This window comes from Peromyscus californicus, unplaced genomic scaffold (assembly GCF_007827085.1).
Source record: "Peromyscus californicus insignis strain IS unplaced genomic scaffold, ASM782708v3 Scaffold_1__1_contigs__length_55948999, whole genome shotgun sequence".
Classification (NCBI taxonomy): domain Eukaryota; kingdom Metazoa; phylum Chordata; class Mammalia; order Rodentia; family Cricetidae; genus Peromyscus; species Peromyscus californicus.
In genome coordinates, this window is record NW_026294492.1 from 32377079 (window position 1) to 32394688 (window position 17610).

Sequence of the window (17610 nt, forward strand, 5' to 3'; positions counted from 1 at the left end):
ATTCGTGTATTGGGTTTAGGCTATAGAAGAACTTTCTGTCCAGCTTATATATTCTGTTCTTGAGACAGAAGAAAGAGAAGCAATTGTGAACCCACCCACAAGATGGCTCTTAACATATTTTACAGGAACAAGAAATATATTATTTATACTTACATTGACCAAAACAAGTCATGTAACCAAAACTTGATGTGGATTTGGAAAGGAGTACCAGGACCAATCTTTATAGGCTTCCTAGAGAGGGAAAGCAAATAATTGGGTGCAATCATGAAATCCTCTGCACCCATAAAATGACTTGCAGGTAAAAAGACTTAACATACTAAATATCTATATGCAAGGAGCTACTAATGACAGACTTTTAGTGTAATTGAACCAAGTCTGCAGAATCACTGACTAGAAATCTGTAATAATGGATGCATGTAACTAAGTGCACTTAAAATAGTAAAGTCACAAGTGATGTTAATACAATTCCTACTTTAACTAGTTTTGGCTGGTCTGGCCACCATTTTGCCTTAGTGATGCTTTATCATATATGTCACATACAAAGAAAAGGAAATTTACATTGTTCAGCATTTATGGTAGCAGCATACATGTAAATACAACAAAATAAATATAAAAGAAAAGGGCATGAATTAGAGAGGAGGTAGTTAGAGAGAAAGTTTTTCTTCTTTGATTATGACTGATAGTTCAGCTGTATATAGTAGTCTGGGCTGGCATCTGTGACCATGAAGAACTTGTAAAGCACATCAGTCCAAGCTCTTCTGGGTTTCAAAATTACCAATGAAAGTTAGATGTTACTCTGATGGGCCTGCCCACATATATGACTCTCTCTCTCTCTCCTCAATATCCTTTCTTTTTTTCTATATATTAGAGCTTTGATTATTATGTGGCATGGAAAGTTCCTTTTCTGAACCTTTGTGTTTGGTGTTTTGTATGTCTCTTATACCTTAATAAGTATCTTTTTCTTTTGATTTGAGAAATTTTCTCCTATGATTTTATTGGTAACATTTTTGTATCTTTGACCTGCTTTTCTTCTCCTTGTATATTATTATTTGTAGGTTTGACTTTGTTATGGGTTCCCATTTATAGGTTTCTTTCATGTTGCATTTCTGAGTTGTTGTTTTTTATATTTAATATTTTCTTTGACTTAATTATCCATATCTCTTACCTTGTTTTTGAGACATGATAGGCTCTCGTCCACGTAATCCAATCTGTTAGTGATATTTTCCTCTGAGCTCTTTGACTTCCTGAGCTTTTCATTTTGAGTTTTATTTCATTTTGACTTTCTTTAGAAACCGTTTATCTTTTTATTAAATTCCATTTTAATAGCTTAAATTGTTTTCATCATTTAATTCAACTGTTGGTGTTTTCATAGTCGCCATTCAGGCAATTGTTCCTATCTTCTCTGAGCTCCTTGAATACATTTAGAATCGCTGTTCTGAAATCATTGTCCTATGAACTGGCTAAGCTGCTTTACTCACAGATCAATACGCTGGTGATGCTCATTTCTGAACGAGACATGTTGTCTTGGTTATTCATGTTGTTTTTATTTTGGCACTGAGTCTAGGCATCTGGAATCATGTCTTCTTGGTGTTGAGTAGTTGTCTGGATCATTGTTTGGTGTTATTCCGACCTGTTACATTTTGTTTCAGCTTATTGGTATTCAGTCTCCTGGTCACTCTGCTTTTGTTAGAGAATGGAGTATCTAAAGTTGTCTCAGTTCAATGGAAATTCTGGTTAGACTCCAAACAATGTGCAGGTGCTCGGTAAGGTGGTGGCTAGGGTGACTGGCAGGAAGATGGGGATGTGGACCTGACAACCTATCAGCTGTTGTGGAAGGACTGAGCTGGAGTTTGGGTACCCACTAAACACACGATTTCTATCATCATCTACCTGCCCACAATAATCAGCCATCTCCTTAAGATCACAGTTTCAAGGAAGCATATCCGCCCAACAAAAATACCAAGCCAAAATTTTTTTTTTTTTTTTTTTTTGGTTTTTCGAGACAGGGTTTCTCTGTGTAGCTTTGCGCCTTTCCTGGAACTCACTTGGTAGTCCAGGCTGGCCTCGAACTCACAGAGATCCGCCTGGCTCTGCCTCCCAAGTGCTGGGATTAAAGGCGTGCGCCACCACCGCCCGGCTAAAATGTGACCACAGCTTCCTCCTGTGGGATTTTTTTTGTTTTGTTTTGTTTTGTTTTTTTTGTTTTTTTTGTTTTTTTGTTTTTCGAGACAGGGTTTCTCTGTGTAGCTTTGCACCTTTTCCTGGAACTCACTTGGTAGCCTAGGCTGGCCTCGAACTCACAGAGATCCGCCTGGCTCTGCCTCCCGAGTGCTGGGATTAAAGGTGTGCGCCACAACCGCCCGGCTCCCAAGCCAAAAATTTAACAGTTAAATGATTTAATTTTCCATAGCCTGTTAATGTAATCAAGCATCAAACCCTACTGATTCTACCTCCATTTTATATAGGCAACCACTACTCATATCCAGGACTAATGTCACTTGCTTACCATCATTCAAGGCTTCCTGGGTTATTTCACACCATCCTGATTTAGAGCATGAGTTCTGGAACAAGACTGTCTGGATTCTAATTCCAGCACTCCCTCTGACCAAAGATATGAATTGGGAACCTACTCCATCTTTCTTTGTTTAATCTATAAAACAGAACAAAAAATAAATAAATAAAATGGCAACCAACCTCACTAGATGTCTGGGAGAACTGAATGGATTGAATTCAGGCAATGTGCCCTGAAGAGTACCTGTTAGTACTTGTGAATATGAGCAGCGATCAGCAGAAACAGCTCCCAAACAGATTTTCCTGGCTCTGGCTTCATCCCTTTTGTCTGTCCTCCAGATGAGAGTCAAAGTGAACTTGTTAAAAATAAAACTCACAGCATGTTGCTCCCTAACTTTAAATATGCTGTGTCTTTCTGATTCATCATGACCTTAAGATTTCTAGTTCCCATGCCCCTAAACTCTCAAGGCATCTTTTATGTTCCTATGTTACAGAATTTATCAGACAAGGACTTATTTGACTATTTATTTATCTATCTGTAATGCCTTAAATACCATTCTAAAGGAAAAACGACCTCTCATAATAAGGAGTACGAATGGTGTGTCATGTGAGCCCTGTTATGATACTGGAACTTTAGGTCACTTCATCGTAACAAGACCATAAGATAATTGGCAATCACCATCCCATTATGGATGGGGAACTCAGGCATGACGAGGATGGTAATTGAACCACTTCCCATGGTAGGTAAGTGGCTGAGCTGACATCTGAGTCCAGCCTCCCTCTCACTAAGTTATCAGAATGGTGAGCAGGATGACAGAGAATGCCATGATGGGCAAAATGACAAAACACGATGGTGACAAGAAAGCAGCAGGGCTGTTTAGACCGTGAAATTTCTGCTGTCTATGCTCTAGCAGACAAATCTTTATTTTTTCCTACTACTATGTTTTACCTACTACACAAATAACTGGTCTAACGGGCCTTTGCTCTCTTAATTTGCCTATGTAAGATTTTTAAGCAACCTGCCCTTTCCCCTTCTCGGTGAAGTCCAGGCCTTAAGCACAGCAGGCAAATATTAAGCTGTTTAATGACATGCCCAGACCTTTATAAGTAGTTTTTTTTTTTTTTTTGTTTTTTTGTTTTTTTGGTTTTTCGAGACAGGGTTTCTCTGTGTAGCTTTGCGCCTTTCCTGGAACTCACTTGGTAGCCCAGGCTGGCCTCGAACTCACAGAGATCCGCCTGGCTCTGCCTCCCGAGTGCTGGGATTAAAGGCGTGCGCCACCACCGCCCGGCTATAAGTAGTTTTTAAAGTTTGGGAATTATGGAGAAGGAAATGAAGAGCCGTTGGAAGGTATTTCTCAAAAAACAAATCTAATGGTTATAATGTAGACACAAAGTTAGCACAAGAGGTAAAGTTAGAAGGAAACTACTTCTATATTCCAAGTATAAGATGCCAGTGTGAAGATGGTTGGAAGAGAGACAAGTAGATGTGTTTAAGAGACATTTGTGAGGTAGGATATACAAGACTTGGTTATATGTTGCATGTGGCAAGTGACAGAGAGAACAGTAAGGAAGACAATGGATGACCCAAGACAGTGAATCTTCTGTCCTTTGCACTCAATGAAAACATTATATGTAAAATACAATTCAGTTCAATGTGGAATGGACAAGATTGGTATTGCTATCAGAAAAAAAAGTATTAACTTCTAGAGTACAGTAATTTTAAATATATGAACAGATGGACAATTACTCAAATGGTAGATGCAGATACACAGGATGTATCCCAGAGGGTAAAGAATAGTCTAGGAAGCTATGGTAGTGATTCAGGAATTTAAATTCAGAATGCAAATCAGAACTAGTGCTAATTAATATTCAGAGCTATGTCTTTGAGCTTAACAATGTTTTGCACCACGGGGAGAGGAATAAGATAAATGTGAGTGGATCAGCAACTAACTGGAAAAGGATCAGGAGAGCCACATTTTAAAATTCTGAAACCAAGATGAAGGACATGATCATAACAACATCAAAATTAGTAACCTGAACAATCTGTCTTTTAGAGAGAAGGGATTTGAGGCAGGGAGATGTCAACAACAAGATGTACTCGTATTCACTGTTACCCTTAAGAATCTGATTGTCTAATGTCATACATTTTCTTTATTCATTTATCTGTTGAGGAACATCTAGGTTGTTTCCAGGTTCTGGCTATTACAAATAAAGCTACTATGAATATAGTTGAGCAAGTATCCGTGTGGTATGATTCAGCATCCCTTGGGCATGTGCCCAAGCATGGTATCATTGGGTCTTGAGGTAGATTGATTCCCAAATTTCTGAGAAACTGCCATATTGATTTCCAAAGTGGCTGTACAAGTTTGCACTCCCATCAGCAGAAGAGGAGTGTTCCCCTTGCACCACATCCTCTCCAGCATAAGCTGTCATTTTTGCTTTTGATCTTCGCCATTCTGACAGGTGTAAGATGAAATCTCAGAGTCATTTTGATTTGCATTTCCCTAATGGCTAGGGATGATGAGTATTTGTTTAAGGTGTTTCTCTGCCATTTGAGATTCTTCTGTTGAGAATTCTCTGTTTAGATCTGTAGCCCACTTTTAATGGGATTATTTGGGATTTTTTTTGAAGTCTAGTTTCTTGAGTTCTTTATATATTTTGGAGATCAGCCCTCTGTTGGATGTGGGGTTGGTGACGATCTCTTCCCATTCTGTAGGCTGCCATTTTGTCCTATTGACAGTGTCCTTTGCCTTACAGAAGATTTTCAATGTCGTGAGGTCCCATTTATTAATTGTCGATCTTAGTGTCTGTGCTAGTAGTATTCTATTCAGGAAGTTGTCCCTTGTGCCAATGCATTCAAGGCTATTCCCCACTTCATCTTCTATTATGTACAGTATAATTTGATTTGTGTTGAAGTCTTTGGTCCACTTGGACTTGGGCTTTGTGCAGGGTGATAGGGATTTATTTGTATTCTTCTACATGCTGACATCCAGTTATGCCAGCATCATTTGTTGAAGATGCTTTCTTGTCTCCATTGTATAGTTTTGACTTCTTTGTCAAAAATCAAGTGTCCATAAGTGTGTGGATTTATGTCTGGGCCTTTGATTCAATTCCATTGATCAATGTCTGTTTTTATGCCTATACCATGATGTTTTTATTACAATAGTTCTATAGTGGACCTTGAAGTCAGGGATGGTGATACCTCCAGCAGTCCTTTTGTTATACAGGATTGTTCCTGTTATCCTGAGTTTTTTGTTTTACCATATGAAGTTGAGTATTGTTTTTTCAAGATTGTAAATAATTGTTTTGGAATTTTGATGAGGATTACATTGAATCTGTAGACTGATTTTGATAAGGTGGCCATTTTTACTATGCTAATCCTACTAATCCATGAGCATGGGAGATCTTTCCATCTTCGGATATCTTCTTCAATTTCTTTCTTCAGAGACTTGAAGTTCTTGTCATATAGGTCTTTCACTTTCTTGGCTAGAGTTACCCCAAGATATTTTATATTGTTTGTGGCTATTGTGAAGGATGTTGTTTCCCTGATTTCCTTCTCAGCCCTTTTATCATTTTTATTTAAGAGGGATACTGATTTTTTGAGTTATTCTTGTATCCAGCCATCTTTGCAACTGGTATTTATAAGATTTAGAAGCTCCCTGGTAGAATTTTGGGGGTTGCTTATGTATACTATCACATCATCTGCAAATGGCAATATTTTGACGACTTCTTTTTCATTATATCCCTTTGATCTCCTTTTGTTGTCTTATGGCTCTAGCTAGAACTTTGAGTACTATATTTAATAGATATGGAGAGAGTGGACAGCCTTGTTCCTTATTTTAGTGAAATTCCTTTGAGTTTCTCTCCATTTAATTTGATGTTGGCTTTTGGTTTGCTTTTATTATATATTTAGGTATGTCCCTTTTATCCCTGATCTCTCCAAGACTTTTATCATGAAGGGGTGTTGAATTTTGTCAAAGGCTTTTTCAACATGTAATGCAATGATTGTCCAATTTTTTATGGTGTATTATATTGATAGATTTTCATATGTTGAGCCATCCCTGTGTCACTGGGACGAAGCCCACTTGATCATGGTGGATGATCATTTGATGTGTTCTTGTATTTGGTTTGCCAGTATTTTATTGGGTATTCTTGCAGCAGTGTTCATACTTTTACATAACAGAGCATTACTCAGCTGTTAAAAACAATGACACCAGGAAATTTGAAGGCAAACTGATGGAACTACAAAAAAAAAAAAATGATCCTGAGTTAGGTAACCCAGACCAATAAAAACAAACATGGTATGTACTCACTCATAATTGGATATTAACTGTAAAGTAAAGGATAACATGCTACAATCCATAAATCCAGAGAGGCTAGGTAACAAGGAGGGCCCAAAGGGGGATGCATGAGTCTCCCTGGGAAGGGGAAATAGAGATAATCTGGGTGGACTGGGGTGGTTGGGCATGGGAACTTGAGGGATTAGGTTTGGGTGGGTGGAGGGCAAGAGTGCAGAGAGAGAGATGATTGGAAAGAGGGGAGGCTTTTTGGGCTCAGGTAGAAACTCAGGAAACTCCCACAAATCTACAAGGATGACCCCAGCTAAAACTCCTATCAATAGTGGATAGGTAGCCTGAACTGGCCCTCTCCTGTGATCAGTTGGTGACTACCCTAATCGTCATCAGAGAGCCTTCATCTAGTAACTGATGGAAACAGATACAGAGACCCACAGCCAAACATTGGGCTGATCTATGGAAATTCTCCTGAAGAGAAGCAGGAAGTATTGTAGGAGCCAGATGAGTCAAGCGTAGCACAACAAAACCCACAGAAAAGACTAACCTGGCTTATAGGAACTCACAGAGTCTGAACCAACAACCAGGGAGCTTTCCTGGGATGAGAATAGGCCCTCTACATATATGTGACAGTTGTGTAGCTTAGTCTATTTCTGGGATGTCTAACAGTGGGAGCAGGAGCTGTCCCTAAAGTTTTGGCTGGCTGTTGGGTACATATTCCTCATACTGGGTCACCTTGCCCTGTCTAAATACAAGGGGAGGTGCTTAGTCTTACTGCAACTTGATATGCCATGCTTTGTTGATATTCTTGGGAGGTCTGCCCTCTCTGAACAGAAACAGAGGAGTGGATTGGGGATGGGCAAAAGAGAGCAGAGGGGAGGGAATGGAAGGAGAGGATGGAGGGGAAACTGGGGTTAGGAAGTAATGTAAATAAATAAGAATCTGATTGTCTGAGGTTTTAAAAATGAGGCTCTGAATACTTTTGTGGGAACTCATCATAATGTGTAGTATCAACTATTTAAAAATCGTTCTTAATGTACTATTGAACTCAGAGTATACTTACTTAAAAGCCTTGGGCTGGATATGAAGCTCAGAATCTGAGTAGTTGTCTACCATCTTGAAGCCTAACTCCAGTCCAGAGAGAGAGACAGAGGCAGAGACAGAGACAGAGACAGAGATAGACACAGAGAGAAGATCCTATAGTGGTAAAATAAGAGAAAAGCAGAGATCTGATATTGTGGTAATAGTTAAATATAGCCATTCAGCCACTGTCTTTTAAACATAAAAAGTTCTTTCCTATGATTTTTGCTTCAGATGTCTTTTATGACCTCTAATTTGGAGATAATTACTAAAAACTTACATTCATTATTTTCTTATTCCTTTCCCTGTCCTTTTCACCAAAGGCCTATGTTGCTGCCAATCAGAGCTTGTGATGAGCCTGAGCAAACACACTGAGGAACCACAGCCCCCACACAGATCTAAAGCACTGACTCAGCAGCTTGTGCACCTTGACAAATATTTAATCCCTGCTAGGCTTCCAAAAGGAATGTGGCTCACTAATTTCTATGACTGACTTCAGAAGCTTCCATTGGAACAAGCTTCCAGAAGGTTGGCAGAGGAGGCATATCATTGTGTGATGGATACAAATGCTGATGAACGCCCCCAAGGCTAGAGAGGAAAGGAGCTTCTCCACAAGTATGCCAAAACGATGAGACACTGCAAGAATGGGAGAGAAACAAGACTGCATTGTACCATATCAGAGTTCATCCACCAGCTGATGATCCCGGCGATCATAGCGAAAGAAAGAAATTTCCATGAAATATTTAGACAATTGCTTGGATTTGCCCTCATGTCTTCCCTTATTTTGTGCATTAAGAGGTTCACCACTGGCATGACAGTATATCTTCAGGGCATGGCTCTGAAAGAGGAATTGGAATTTGATTCTTGTCCATTCTCTACTGCCAAGGGGTTGTGTTTAACTCTCCTGGCTTCTGTGTCCTCAGCCATCTCAGATAAGGGTACCTTATCTCTCTATCCTTTTTATTTATCAAGCTGTACGTGTATGCTAGGAATAGAAAGCACATTTTAGCAATTAGGCACATTTTCGAGTGTATCTCATCAGGACTGTTCGCTGAGAAACTAAAATACAGTATTTGCCAATGAGCCATGCTTTCTGGGTAAGCCTATAGTTTTTTTTTCCTCACAAGAGTTAGGTAACATGAAGATTAGGTTCAGTGGCTACTTTGTTAATAAAGAGTAACGCAACAACAATTAAATACCGAGTGGTCAGCCCTGAGATCACATGCATACAAATAACAGTATAAAGACTGAGTATGTTGTATTTCTATATTCGGGAATATATGTGTGTGCAATGTGTGTGTGTGTGTGTGTGTGTGTGTGTGTGTGTGTGTGTGTGTGTGTAATAATTAAAGAAATAGAGGTGAATTTGAGAAAGAGCAGAGGAGCTACATGGGAAGGCTTGGAGGGAGGAAAGGGAATGTGCTGTGGGATGTTCTGTATGGCAAATGTGTTGCTGATTAGTCAATAAATAAAACACTGATTGGCCATTGGCTAGGCAGGAAGTGTAGGTGGGACAAGGAGGAGAATAAAGCTAGGAAGTGGAAGGCTGAGTCAGAGAGACACTGCCAGCCACCACGATGAGAAACAGCATGTGAAGATGCCGGTAAGCCACAAGCCATGTGGCAAGGTATAGATTAATGGAAATGGATTAATTTAAGCTGTAAGAACAGTTAGCAAGAAGCCTGCCACGGCCATACAGTTTGTACGCAGTATAAGTCTCTGTGTTTACTTGGTCAGGTCTGAGTGGCTGTGGGACTGGCAGGTGAGAGAGATTTGTCCTGACTGTGGGCCAGGCAGGAAAACTCCAGCAACAGGAATGGGGGGAATGATCTTATTTTAAAACTAAAAATTAAAAATTTAACAATGAAGCAGAGCATCCCAGTCCTAAAGCTCAATTAAACAGCTGTTTCCACCTTAAATCCACAAACTTCACAACTCTGTATCCTTTAGTTCCTGTGCATGCCCCTGTCTACTCCGTAGATTGTGGCTTTCTAGAAACCAAAATTAAATAGCACAATAACTCATGAAGCATTTTTGTCACAACTGTTTTGATTGTGTTTTTATTATGTGTATGATTGTTTCACCTGCATGTGTGTGTATATGTGCACTGTGTAAATGCAGTGCCCCCAGAGACCAGAAGAGTTTGCCAAATACCCTGAAACTGGACGTATAGGTGGTTGTAAGATGTCACATTGGTGCTGGAAACCAAACCTGAGTCCTGTGTAAGAGCAGCAAGTATTCTTAACCACTGAGGCATCTCTCCAGCCCCTTCAGACTTTAATGAACCTAAACTTGTTTTGTGTATCTGTCGAAGTGATCTCTGGCCATCAGATAGCCCAGATTTCTCTCACTGGTTTGGAAAACTGCAATAAACACAGTATTAACTCTGAATGTTACATTCAACATACATGAATTCAGGTCACCACGATTTCAAATTCCCTGAAGGTAAAATGTTACATCTAGTGTGTTCATTTCTACACCTCCAATGAAGAAGTAAAACAGGCATGTTAAGTTTATCATCTTGTCATCACATTTTAGGGGCATCCTATTGGCCTAGAAAGAGAGGATGATCACTTGATCACCAGCTTAATTGGGACACAGGAAGGTGGTAGTAATGGGTGTAAAGGAAAGTAATAATTTTCTTATAGACAAAAATTCAAAACAGAAAGGGTGTGGATGTTTTCATACGATTATTTCACTAGGTAAGCCTATTTAAAGTAGAAAACCCAGTGTAGCTAAAGAAGAAAATGGAAGTCAAATTGTTCCCTGGTAGAAAGTTTTCAAAGTAAAATGCTAAGCGCATCAGGAGCCAGTTGGTTTTGTGAGGTTTGTTTGGTCTTCTTTTTTTAAAGACATAAAAAGCCAGCAGCAATTCACATAAAGTACACCAGGCTGAGGAAACCTTTGTGTGAAGCTTAAAATGGAAAATGGACTCTCTCTGTGTTTCCTCACGTACATACTAAGTCATTCAATGAGAAACTTACCAAAATTCCATGTTGGGTCTGTCTCGTTTTTTCCCAATGGCCTTCAATGTCTGAGGTGAACACGGAGTGCTCTAACTATTCCATTGTGCCTCTTCAAGTAACCATCACTGATTCTGTGAAGGATAAGTAGGTGACCTTACTTCACAATGTGTGCTGTGAGTAAGAGTTTGCAGTAAAATAAAGTGAAGAAGAATAATTACCAGGATGTCCACAACCTGTAAGCCTTGCCACTTTGAGTAATCATCTATTCCACTTAAATAAATTGGTTATTTTCTTCTTCCAGGTTTCCCATATTTTGGCACAGGTCAGTTTTTTTCCTTCCAATGTGTAGGTGGTGGCTACAGTATTAAAACTGGTATTCTGCTGCCTTATTCTTCTGTTCGCTAGTGCAACATAGTCTGTTGACCAGATGTCTCTTCTTGGCTGCCAAAGGTATATGCTGGTCCTTGGGATGCTTGGAATGAGGCTAGTAAAGCTAAATTTCAGAAACAAAGTAATTAAATACAATTCATCCCAAGTCATTGTAGTGGACCCTAAGGAAAAACCAAAGGACTTAAGTACTGTTCTTATAAAAATCGGGTCTTTGCAAATGTCATCAAATGGAGAAGAGATAAGAGATTGTCGTGAGATAGAATGAGTCTTTATGCAATTACTGAAACCCTTTTAATAGGAGAGAAAGTCATGTACAACAAAGGCAGCAACAGACTGAAGAGTTGCAAATAAACAGACGCTAAGGATAGCTTGCAACCTTAGCCAAAAAGCTGGGAAAGAATGGTATTTCCTTGTATTAGTTGGACTGTTGTAACAAAATACTATAGACTCAGAGGTATAAACAACAAAGGTCCTCAAAAAAAAAAAAAACCTATGTCCTCAAAATTCTGTAATCCAGAAAATCCAAGATTACAAGGTAACAATGGATTCTGTTTCTGGTAGATCTCTCTGCCTGGCTTGAAGATGTCCATCTTTGTTATGTATCCTATTCTAATATTTTCTTGGAAGGAGGGAAGGGGGAAATAGAGAGAGAGAGAGAGAGAGAGAGAGAGAGAGAGAGAGAGAGAGAGAGAGAGAGAGGTTTTCTCCTTTGAGAAAGCCACTTGTCCTGTGGAATTACATCTCCACTCTCAGCACTTCTTTTCAGCTTAATTACAGCCTAAAAGACCCTGTGCTTAAATACAGTCACATTGGATAATGATGCCTTGATATCTGAATTGTGAAGGACAGACTTGAGTTCATGGTGCCCCTTACTCCCTCCAGAAAGAACCAATCCTGATACTTGGTGTGTCTACTATTCAAGACTGGGACAATAATAAATCTGAGCTGTGATAAGTCACTGAGTTTTCAGTGCTTATAACAGCCCTGAGAAATAAATACATATTTGGTACTGAAAGGTAGGATAGTACTAAAACCATTTCAGCAGAAATACAGCTAGCTTAAACTGAAGAGGATGAAACCTAGACAAAAAGAAATGATACTGTATTTCTGGGGCTCTATCGACGGGACAATGAAGATATTCAGATGAAGACTGCTTCTATCCTTCAAGAAAAATGATCACTCAAAAGAAGACTAGAAAGAGGCTGGTGGGCTCCTAATGGACCCACAAGCCTAGTACAGGCAGACCAAGGGAAGGGCCAGGGAATATGACAGGAACTGAAAATAACCACGGGGGTAGTAAATAACAGAACCTCTCAGTACCTCCAGAAATGAATCTTGAAAACTGTATTTGAACTTCTAAACTCCAATGACTGTTATACAAATTCCCGTTATTTTAAGCCAACTGTTCCGTGTAACTTTATTATGACAACTATCAATAATAAATTCTATGCCCTCAGCTCAGAAAAAGATAGGAATTGGAGTCCTAGCATATTAAGATATAAAGTGCATTATCAAATTTTCTAGTTATGACAGTCTTACAGGCATATCCTGGGTATCTATTAGAATGCAGTTTACATAGCTACACTGAGACACCACAGCCCTAATTGGCAAGTAGACTCATACTCTTTAGAATGAATACTTGAGGGGAAATCAGGACTTTTGATAAAATCTCTTCATATACATAGAACAGTAATGAGAGAATAATTTAGCACACTTGGTTGATTTCCTAATACACTATAAGGCAAAAAAAGCTCTCTAGGTGTGCCACCTTCTTCAAAATTAATCTGTTAATGTATTAAAGATCAGAGTGATAAGTTGTATTCGATGCACACTTTTAGCTTGTCCAACCAACATTTTCTTTTCTTTAAGTAATCAGCCTGGCTAGCAGTTCAAATGATAAGGTTGAAACCTGCTGCCTTCTCTATCACACCTTGTCAGCCCTGACCACAGTGAATGGTTTGGACCTCTGATCTATGAGTGGATACAAATTCATATTCTCTCTCTCTCTCTCTCTCTCTCTCTCTCTCTCTCTCTCTCTCTCTCTCTCTCTCTCTCTCTCTCTGTGTGTGTGTGTGTGTGTGTGTATCTCTCTCTCCATATGTATATATATATACACACACACACACACATATCTTTCTCCCTCTGTTTTTACTCTCTCCCTCTCTCCCTAGATTTTAAACTGTGACATATTAGCTGGGAAACATTTTGAAGTGCCTTCAAGTGTATGTTCTCATCAACTTAAAAGCTTGGTCTATGTGTAATGATGAACAGAAAGGGTCCCATCTCTAGCCAAGAACAAATGGACCTGTGAGAATGGAGAGGGAAGTGCTTTGGCTTATCCTAGCCCTTCTATTTCCAGATATTACTGTAATGTAATGTGAAATAATGCTGCAAATGAAAAACTCAATAAACAAATTAAACACCTTAGGGAAAAGCCTGACCACCAGGGGCCGACGGAACATTTCATCCAAATACGAATGAATGCACACTTCTTTTTCTCAGCAGATGATGAAACTTTCTTCAAAATAGATCCGCATATATTAGGGCACAAAGCAAGATTCAACAAATATAGGAAAAGTGAAATCATATTCTGCACTCTATATGACTACAGTGGAATAAAGCTGGACGTCAACCACAGTAGAAACTACCGAAAGTACACAAACGTGGAAACTAAACAACACTGATAAATGGGACAAGGATAAAGTCAAGAAGGAAAACAAAATTCTTATGACTAAATGAAAATGAAATCATAACATACCAAAATCTATGAGACACAGTGGAAGCAACACTTTTCTTTTTGGGGTGGGGGGAACCATCTTTAGTTTTTCATATTCACCATTCCTGCTTCATTGGAGTGGAATTTATATTTATTCTAATCCACTTTCCTACTTCCTTAATATTGTTGTACTTACTTCCCTAACATGATTCAAGGATGTTTGGAATGATTCCTAAAAGGAATCAATACTGAAGAGAAACATCACTATCAATGGTCGTCTGGTGGGTAGAGTGAGCACTTCGCTATGCTGGCCAACATTAGAAGGATCACAGAAGAAGGTAAGGATGTTGCCAGGACAGCAACTGCCAGAGAAACAGGCAGCACCTAGCTGCTAAGCCCTGTGAGATCAATTTCAGAAAAGGAAGGTGTTGTGAGCAATACTGCATCTCTGCCACCTGGACCTTATCCACAACTCATCAGGGTGAGAAACTCTTTAGGAAGAATTGAGACATTCTCTTCTTATGTTGAGTGTTCATTGCCATCTTCCATACTTTGGGGAGATGACACTGACCTTCTAAAGAAATCAATGTGGTTTGTGGGTGAGAAAACATTGACTACGAAGCCCAAACAACTGAACAAAACATTTAAGTCCCTACACGTCTGTTGAACCGAACTGGTGAAGGGTTTCTTATCTCTTTAAGGGCAAATTAAGAAAAAACACATTATTCCACATGCATTGAGATTGCTGCCATTGTAACATGCCAGGTTATTCTAGCACTGAATCTAGTATGCACCAAAGTCATACTAGACTCTAATATGCATCAAAGTCATATATTGAATGGGGGGTCACCAGGACTGTAATCTAGAACCCAAGATTTGGGCTGTGTTATAATACTAGAACCTGGAAAAAATGAATGGGAATTAGAAATTCAAGACTTAGGAACTTATAATTCTGAAGTAGGGACAAAATGGAATAAATCATGCTTTATCATGAGCTTTAGTTGCTTTCCCATTGCTGTGATAAAATACCCTGATAAAAGCAACCTAGGGTTGGAAGGATTTTGACTCATGGTTGCAGGGTATAGTCCATCATGGCAGGGAAGTCTGGTGGCAGAAGCTTGCAGCTGATCATGCTGCATCCGCCGTCAGAGGAATCAGAAAACAATGACTGCTGCTGCTCATCCAGCTTTCTCTTTTACTCAGCCCAAGACCCTAGCCCACACGAGTAGTACCACCTACTTTAAGGATGGATCTTCCCACCACAGTTAGGACTAAACAAGATAATTCCACCATCAAGGGCAGGGACTAAGCCAACCTAAGCAATCCCTCACAGGCATGGTTAGAGGTTTGTGTCCTAGATGTTTCCAGATGCTGACAATATTAACCACCACATGAAGATTTTCTGTTTTCACGGAATCTATCCATGTCCTAGGTCTAGTCCTAAAATACACACAGAGCATACAATCCTGTTTGAAATTTGAGCCCTGAACTGGGGGGCATAAAACCTGCCTGCCCTGTTATGCTTTCAGCAGGAGGCAATGGTTGCTTTCTGCTTTGCTTTTCCTAGAAAAAGAAAAATAAATGCTCCACAAGCGTCCTTTCAAGTTTTCGATATAAGAGATCTGCTGGAAGCATCATAAAGTCTGTTTTATGAGAGACATATTGTCAAGAGAAGTTAGGAAATAAACAAGCGTGGATCTGTTTCAACAATGCTGACTGTGAACTAATCTTAAAAGATCAAATGGTTCTATAAATTTTTAATCTGAAGCCTTTCTAATCCAAAAACTTATAATAAAGCAAATGATTTTTATGTCAAATATTGGATTGCTGTCAAATGCAATTAACGGTATCATGTGACATGTTCGTGCTGTGGCACTATTTTATGACAAAGGCGCTCATTTTTCACTTCCTTCACCAGAATAAGAAGAAAGAGAGAGAGATGGAGGGAGGGAGGGAGGGAGGGAGGGAGGGAGGGAGGGAGGGAGGAAAGGAGGGAGGTGAGAGGGAGAGAGAGAGGAAGAGAGAGAGAGAGAGAGAGAGAGAGAGAGAGAGAGAGAGAGAGAGAGAGAGGGGCGCTGACTTATTGCCAATTTGAATCAAAATCTGCCATTCAGATAACCAAACTAAACAGTCCATTTAAGCAATGTGTCTCATGGTTGCTTAAGAGTAACTTGTCCAATTCACAATACTTATTCACTTTATAAAATAAAAGATTAAAAAATGAAACTGTAGAAACTTTAAAACATTAGGGATAAAATATGAATTGCAGATAGTAAAGAGACTTATCTGGCCTTTTGCATTATTTCCCAATGCACCATATTAATATTTTCTCCCAATTAAACTTGATCTAAAGCATAAATCCAGCTGAAGTAGAGTAAGAGAGGCTGGGAAATCTCACTTTGTTAAATAGTGGAAGAGAAAATAACAACGAAATACAAATGAAGCTGAACAACCCGTCATTTGCAATGCATGATAACGTTTGAAATTTAACTAATGTCCAAAGAGCTATATACTGGAATGACGGCAACTAAGTTGCTGCCAACGCGTATTTACTAAACTCCTAATACTTCAAGAAGAATAAAAAGAATTTCTGTTTTCCTTTTACAGGGTGGCCAAACATCAGAATAATCATTTGGTTAGGTGAAATTAGAAGATTTCTGAAGAATAACTGTCCTTTGCATTTAGTTTGGGTTTCAACAATCCTGTCATGCGTAGTCATCAGCCACAAGCAAACTTCATGCTCCATCATCTGCTCGTTCCATTGTTCTTTCATCTGTTGTAGGAAGTCAGTTTGTTAATGAAGCCTCATTATTTGTGAAGTCCACTGAATGGACTAGCTTCTATATGCATGCAATCTTTGTTGTGTTCTGTGAAGTGTGTAGAATAAAATTAATTCTGCTTCCACAGTGAGCAAACACCAAATGAGGTTTTCTATTGTTTTTTTCCCAATAGAGAATTTTAATCTTGCCTGCAGGCCTTTATCATAAAATAATACAAGTGTTATTTCCACTGAGTTGGAAGCTAAGAAGCTGGTTCAGAAGACTGAACTGTTGGGAGGACTCTGGCAATGGTATGTCCATTGGGAATCCAGCAGACATCTGCCTGCTCCCTTCTCTCCCACCCCTTGAGATCTCAGAACCATGATTCTTCTTTATTTCTTTTAGCCCATCACAGAATAAGTAATATTCCAATAACTTGCACCCAGGATATTTTGAGTGATTCAGTCAATATCTATCAAAGGCATGCTCATTGTTTACATTTAAGCAGCTTTGATTCATAAAATAGATTTAGAGCCCACCCTTGAAAATAATTTTCACTGGACACACTTGAACACTCAGGAAATTACTATGATCATTGGTTTCAACTACTTTGAAAAATAATTTTGATTCTGAACATTAAAAAAGGCTTTATTCAATTCAGGGCCCCTAATTTATGCTACATTGCCTGGTGTTTTCTCAGAGTTGATTCTAAACCAACATATATCAATGTCAGAAGTAGTAGGCTATCAACTGCTTAGAACCTGGGTGTAGACACCCACACATGCATGAAGGTTACTAATAACTAAGGAAAACTGTGTATTACATATCTGAATATATATATATATATATATTAATCACCACTGTGTGTGTTATTAATTCACTATTATTTTTCTGAG

General features: G+C 39.1%; 1 long non-coding RNA gene across 1 annotated transcript in view; it reads right to left on the bottom strand.

The window, feature by feature from the left end:
- Nucleotides 1–10669: 10669 nt before the first annotated feature.
- LOC128115183 (uncharacterized) overlaps nucleotides 10670–17610 on the bottom strand; it is a 96519-nt gene continuing 89578 nt past the window's right edge. Inside the window, exons 2-3 of the long non-coding RNA XR_008220033.1 lie at nucleotides 11068–11342; nucleotides 10670–10980 (exon numbers count right to left, since the gene is read on the bottom strand). This is a non-coding gene — a long non-coding RNA (uncharacterized LOC128115183). The remainder of the gene's footprint in view (nucleotides 10981–11067; nucleotides 11343–17610) is intronic.